Here is a 7,073-nt window from a genome sequence, read left to right on the forward strand (position 1 = left end):
CCACACTTAGAGAACAAAAGGCACGCTGGAAAAAGAAGGAAAAGCCACCAGAGTTCCTTCAAAAGCCCAGAGCTCTCGACCATAGCCTCGCCCGAGCACAAGAACAGCCCAATGGAGCCCTAGGCGAGAAAAATATCAACATTCTATATACCTTAGGCAGCGACATAAGAGAAACCTAAAGTTTCTTAATAGCAAATCAGCATATATTTACCCCCACATTAAAGTCCTTATTTGTGTAGCTACTTTGCAAGGTGCTTTGGCTTCTTTAGCCTTTCAATGAGTTCACTTTCCTTAATAAAAAAAAAACTTTAAAACCCAAACTGAGTATATAAAAGATTAAAATTTGTTCATGTAAAAAAATAAAATAATAGCATGGTTTTTTTAAAAATAATTATAAGACTTATCATTTAAAGTTAGTACTTTTGTACCAAATATAGCGTTGACAATGAAGATTGCATCTTATAGTCAATGCTAGGTAATGGTGCATATGCAAAATTTTAAAAAACACCATTTAATTTTTCGAGTCAACTTCTATGTAATTTAGATCTTCTTTTATATAATATAAAAAAAGTAATGATTAAAGCACACATCTGTAGGACTATCTTCCATACCAAATGTAAATATAATCCTAAATTTAACACAATATATATATATATATTTAGCATAATTTTTATAATTATACTTCAATACACAAATATACAAATTAATATATGTAAATAAATCTTCAATTAATAATCATTTAATATTTATTAAAATATATATATAAAAATTCATTTTTTTATTATCCAAAGATCTTACCATAAAAAAATAATACTTAAAATGTACTATAATAGTTAATTTTTTTCCCTTTGTTTGTGTTTATATGATTTTGAGTTTATATATATATATATATATATCAATTCCCATCATGCATTTATTCTTTCTCTCTCTTTTTTATTTTGCTAATGACATTGTTCTTCTCTCTTATGTGTAGTTCTTTAATATGATTCTTCTTTCTTAGGCTTAATAAATATTTAGATAAAATGTTGTATTTTAAAGAAAAAGAAAAAAGTCTGTAATTAATGTCACTAATGGCAAAATGGTAAATAAAAAATTATTATTAATTGTTGATTTAAATTTGACACATATTATATTTTGTGCTAAATTTAACACAATTTTTAGTATGTGCTAAATTTGGCACAACTTTTAACATACTATAAAAGTAATTTTATTTTTTAAGTGTGTTATATTTTAGCAATGAGAAATGCTAAAAATCACCCTACGATGCTCAACACCCTATACTGCTATTGGTACCAATAAATATCAGGTCTCACATATTTTACTTTAAATTAAAATGTGCGGGACCTGCTATTAAATTGTATCAATGACAATATGTCATGTTCTAGGGTATTGAGTACCCTAAGAGCATCTCTCATAAAGTGTTATAAAAGTAGTCTATTGCTATAATTTAGCACATCTTGAAAAAAAATGGAACTTAAATGATGTTGCAAAAGGTGTGCTGGAATTTGACACAAATTATAGCATGCTCCAAATTTATTTTGTGCTAAATTTGGCACACAATAAATATTACATTTTTGCCACTAATTAATATCTTTTATATTAATTGAAAGCTTTTAAACTTTTTAATTATTTATTTAATAATTATTTATATTTTTTCAATAAAAATAAAATGACTTTGTTGACTTTTTGAGTTAATTTTCACTTTATGCATTGGAGTACAATTGTAAATTTTTTGCTAAATATAGCATTTGCTCAATTTATAAGAAAATTTTGGAATATAATTTACAACATATATTGGAGAGCTATAAAAGTGGTATATTGCTATTTTTTATCACATCTTGAAAAAATGAGACTCCAATGGTGATGCAAAATGTGTGTCAAAATTGACATGTACTAAAAAGTTGTATCAAATTTGGCACAAAATATAGCATGTGTAAAGATGTGATATCAGCAACTGAGTCATTTGCTATTGACAAATCACAACTCGATCATCACCAAATCATTCTTCTAGAAGATTCATTAGTGGTCTCAAATATTAGGCAATCATTATAATATAATTTGTTAGGATTGGATTTTTCTTTTGTTACAATTACTGTATATGTGTACAAAGCCTATTGCTCACTTCTTATTTTTTCTCTGTAACCCTTTGGCTATATAAGCAATACAATACCCTCAGAAAACCTTGAGCTGAGTTTCATAATTCCTTTACATAAATATAAAGTTTCTCTTGGTATCAAGAGTCATAGGCTGTCGCCACCCTTGCCGAGATGTCAACTGGGAATGACCAATCCTCTACCGCTGCTAGAGGCGATCGACAGCCAGCCACGCCAGCTGGAGAAACATCATCAGCTCTGCCATAGGAGGGGATTCTCGACTAGTAGCTCCAGTGATTCAAGCTCCTACGATAGTGCCACCTCCTCTTGCTTCTAGCTCCACTTCATCTGCTCCAAACCTAGTGATTGTCAACCCTTTTGGCAGCACCTTGAGTCAATCATTTGTGCTGAAATTTGATTGTAATAATTTCACACTATGGAAGACAATGGTCTCCACCATTATTCGTGGACACAGACTAGATGGTTTTTTTAATGGTACTAAAATACCTCCATCTTTGTTTATTACTGCAGGTACAGGAACCTCTCCAGATGGAATCGGGTTTGAACTTACTATCAACCCAACATATGAGCAGTGGATGATCAACGATCAGCTACGTAAGGGATGGCTTTATGGATCAATGACTAAGGCCATTGCTATTAAAGTTATGGGGTGCCAGACTGTTGTTGAGTTGTGGAGAGCCTTCGATACTCTCTACGACTCCCATTCAAAGGCAAAAATGGATGAGACACACACTAAATTGCAAACCACCAGGAAAGGAAATCTAAGTATGACCAACTACCTATGGAAGATGCGCACTTAGGTCGACATTCTTGCCATAGGAAGTAGTCTCTACCCTGAGTCTCAACTTGTCACTAAATTTCTGAATGGTTTGGATGTAGAATACATTTCCATCACAGTTCACATTGAGAGGATGCCAAACATCACTTGGCAAGAGCTGCAAGACACCTTGCTCAACATTGATAGTTGCCCGGAATGACTGAGTGCTCTCTCTCCCAATAGCAAAGCACTCAAAGAGCTTGAGGCTCCATCAGCAAACCTTGCTAGTAAATTAATCCATCCAACACTACTACTCAGAAAAAGCGACAACACACCTATCTTCACTCTCCTGGAGGTCGTGGTCAATCTCCAAACAATCGTGGAAATCCTTCTCAGTCTCGTGGTCAAGGAGGAAGAGGTGGTAAACCAATGCCCACTTGCCAAGTTTGTGGGAAGTATGGACACTTTGCAACAATGTGTTACAATCGATATGATGAAGCCTTCATGGGAACAAACCCCAATTAGATTTAGTTACCAACTCATTCAGCGTTTGTAGCATCACCATAAATTGTTGCCAATGATGCATGGTATGCTGATAGTGGAGCTAGAAACCACCTCACCTTATATGTGAACAAGATGAGCCAACACACTAACTATGGTGGTAAGGAATGCCTAACTATAGGTGATGGCAACTCTATTCCCATCTCTCACATTAGCTGAGGCCTTTTTCCTACAAATTCACATCATTCTCTTGTTTTTACAGATCTGTTAGATGCTCTGAAAAATGCTAAAAAAAACCTATTAGTGTGTCCAAAATCACTGCTGATAATAACATACTAATCAATTTTTATGTCAATTGTTTTGTTGTGAAGGACAAAGCCACAAGGAAGGTTCTACTTTGAGGGACCTTAAGGATGGTCTCTATTGTCTTAACACAAACACCATCAACTCTCCTCACCTCTCACATTCAGTCCAACCTAACCAACATTTTACTGCAGTTTCTTTTCTATCCAAACAAAATGTAACACAGTCACCGACTGATATGACTTTATTTTCCTAGAAAAAATGTATGGCAAAGGCACCTAGGCCATCCATATTTTACAGTTTTGAAGCATGTCTTGATTGCTACTAATGTAAAACCCTTCAGGAATGAAACAAGATGATTTATGTGATGCTTGTCACTATGGAAAGTTCCACTCACTTCCATTTTCTTACTCAACTAGTAGAGCCAAAAATGTCTTAGATCTTGTTCACACAGACCTTTGGGGTCCAGCTCCAATAATGCCCAATACAAATTATAGGATTTACATTCACTTGATTGACGATTTTAGTTGGTATACTTGGATTTATCCATTGAAATTTAAATTTGAAGCATTAGCAGTTGTAGCACCCTACTAATCCAGGACCGTTACACTGTGTATTTAAAATAACGCTTAACTCATTAAGTGAATCATTTGGACTTAAGCATGTAAATAAAATTAATTAAAAGATTAGGTATTAAAAAAATTGGCCAAAAGAATAATATTGTTCATTAAAAGGTTTCACTATATACATGGGATCCCAGAAAAGAGTTTATAAGTAGTTACAACTATAAACAAGGAACAAAATGGCCGACCTAAGAGGCAAAAACAACCCAAACCCTAGATCTCCAAAATTAGTCTCGACTGTGGCAGTCGAGCAGGCTGCATATGTACACATCACCCCTGAAGATCTCCAAGTTATGGCTGGTTCAGCTTTCCTTTGCTCCTACCTGCACCACAAGCACTCGTGAGCCAAGGCTCAGCAAGAAAACTCAAACAAGTAAACAAATATTCAGATAGACATTAACAAGTACAACATACTTTATAATCATCACAGGTTCATAAATCCTCCAATCAGTGTACAACTCATGTTGAGTAGATGCACAGCACGCCCTTACAATTACCCCGCCACTATGGCGCATCTTGCACCTCTGTAATGGCCACACCACTACGGCCTACATTACCCATGTAATGCCGATAAAGGTCTCATGACCCAGCGATCACGATCGTGATCACAATCAATCAGTATAAGCAGTTATAACCACAAAGGTTTATACAAAGCAGATATTTAACTTTAAACAAATTTATGACATGCTTATCCCCGTGTCCTATAATCAGGGCCCATGCCCTACACTTAGTGCAAGTGTCGGTTTTCTTACCTCGAGTCCTGAGCGATTTAGTTTAGCAACCCTGAGTGTGATCCTTTCCCCTCGATCCTAGCAATACACCCTAGTCACAACCATAATAAGGAATAACCATCAAGGAACGAACCAATAAAGGCTTCTGGACCAAGTCCAAGCCCCCAGGACCTTGAATCCTAGTAAACCGAGTATTAGAACCATTCTAGAGCCCTTAGGTTTGGGTTCCCATAACCTGCGAACCTGATTTTTGACCTTTTTCCCCTTTGAGTCGCGGCGCGTGACTAAGCAGAGAGCCTGACCCAAAATCCCCCTACACTTACGCCGTGACGCAGCCCGCCAAATGCTGCAGCACTAAGGCGGTTCGAGGCACCCCTGCCTCGACTGAGTTCATGCAAGTCGCGGTGCTCAATAACAGCGCAGCGGCACGACCCTACGAACCCAGAATTCCAGTGATTTCAGAAATCGCAAATGTTCCCAACACCGTCCCAAAACTCAGTTTTAACCCAATTTGACCACATAATTAATCTCAGCAACACAGAAACACTAAATACCATCGTCAAAACCCTCTAAAACACAACCAAACTCATAATTCAATGATTTTCCCAAGAGCACAAAATGTTAAATTCAAAGAAACTCAAGGACTAAATTACCTCTTAGAATTCGAGTTTCCCACTAGATTCCCAAAGCTGGCAGCCTCTAATCCCTAAGATAAAGCCTTCAATTCCTCCAAGGTTGCCTCATATGATTGAGATTCAAGACTTTCCTTCCCAAAAAAAAAAAAAAAAAAAAGCTTCCAACAAGAGAGAGAGAGAGAGAGTTTTTTCTTAGTTTATCACTTAGCCCTTAGCTTAAATACATAATGGTCTCAAAAAGACCAAAATGCCCCTGCCCACATAAGCCTCTCCCAAAGTCTACTAAAGGGCAAAAGGTCATTTGACACTCTAATCCCACTAAACCTCAATTTCACTTAAAATCCCAATTAGTTCCATCAATCTTGGAATACCACTATTTACCCAAATATGATTCATACTCCAATGAGTCTCGGTAACTCACTAAATTATCAAAAAACCCCTTGGCTCACCCGAGTCGGGTATTTATCCCCGTTGTGACTTTACCGCTACTTGCTAAAAAATATTGACTCCTGCCAAATACCTCAAATATAACCACAAAGCAATGTAGGCTCAAACATATAGCACGTATAATTACAGATATATCCACTGTAACGGCCTGGTTAACCAAGACTATTACACTGTGTGTTTAAAATAGTGCTTAACTCGTTAAGCGAGTCATTTGGACTTAAATGTGTAATTAAGGACTAAATCAAGGTTAGGTATTAAAAAATTGATTCAATGAAGTCATTATTTTTCATTAAAAATGTTTAGTTTATACACGGGATCCCAAAAAGTGGTTACAGACTGATAGAAGACAAATAAAATACACACTAGCCATCCTAGGCGGCAAAATAAAGTTCAACCCTAGTTCTTCCCAAGTTATCCCGAATGTGACGGTCGAGTAGGTTGCATATGTATACACTGCCCCTGAAGCTCTCCAACTCATGGCTAGTCCAGCTTACCCTTGCTCTTAGCCGCACCACAAAGCACCCGTGAGACAAGGCTCAGTAAGAAAACTTAAATCAACGGATTCAATAAGTAACATAATGTAAACAACAAGCATAGCAGCAACAGAATATGAACAATAGGCTTAGCAGTAACAACCCTGCTCAAACAACCACATAGTACAATTTAGCAATCAATTAGTTAGACAAATGCAATCGGCACTTCTAAATATTTAGGTGACATTCAAGCTCGACTCTCTTAGGTCGAGCTCTCAGATCCTATTGTCAACCCCGGCTCTCTTAGGCTGAGCTGCGTTCCGCACGCTTGCTGTCGGCCCCAGTGCCCTTAGGCTAGGCTTTCAGATTAGATATAATCAACATATGGATTGAACAACACACAATCAGATGCAACATATGCAAACATGCCCAATCGAATAATCACATTTATAATCACAGTCATTTCCATTAACAGGAAAGCAAGCCCCG

Source organism: Humulus lupulus, chromosome 2 (assembly GCF_963169125.1).
Source record: "Humulus lupulus chromosome 2, drHumLupu1.1, whole genome shotgun sequence".
NCBI classification, from domain to species: Eukaryota; Viridiplantae; Streptophyta; class Magnoliopsida; order Rosales; family Cannabaceae; genus Humulus; species Humulus lupulus.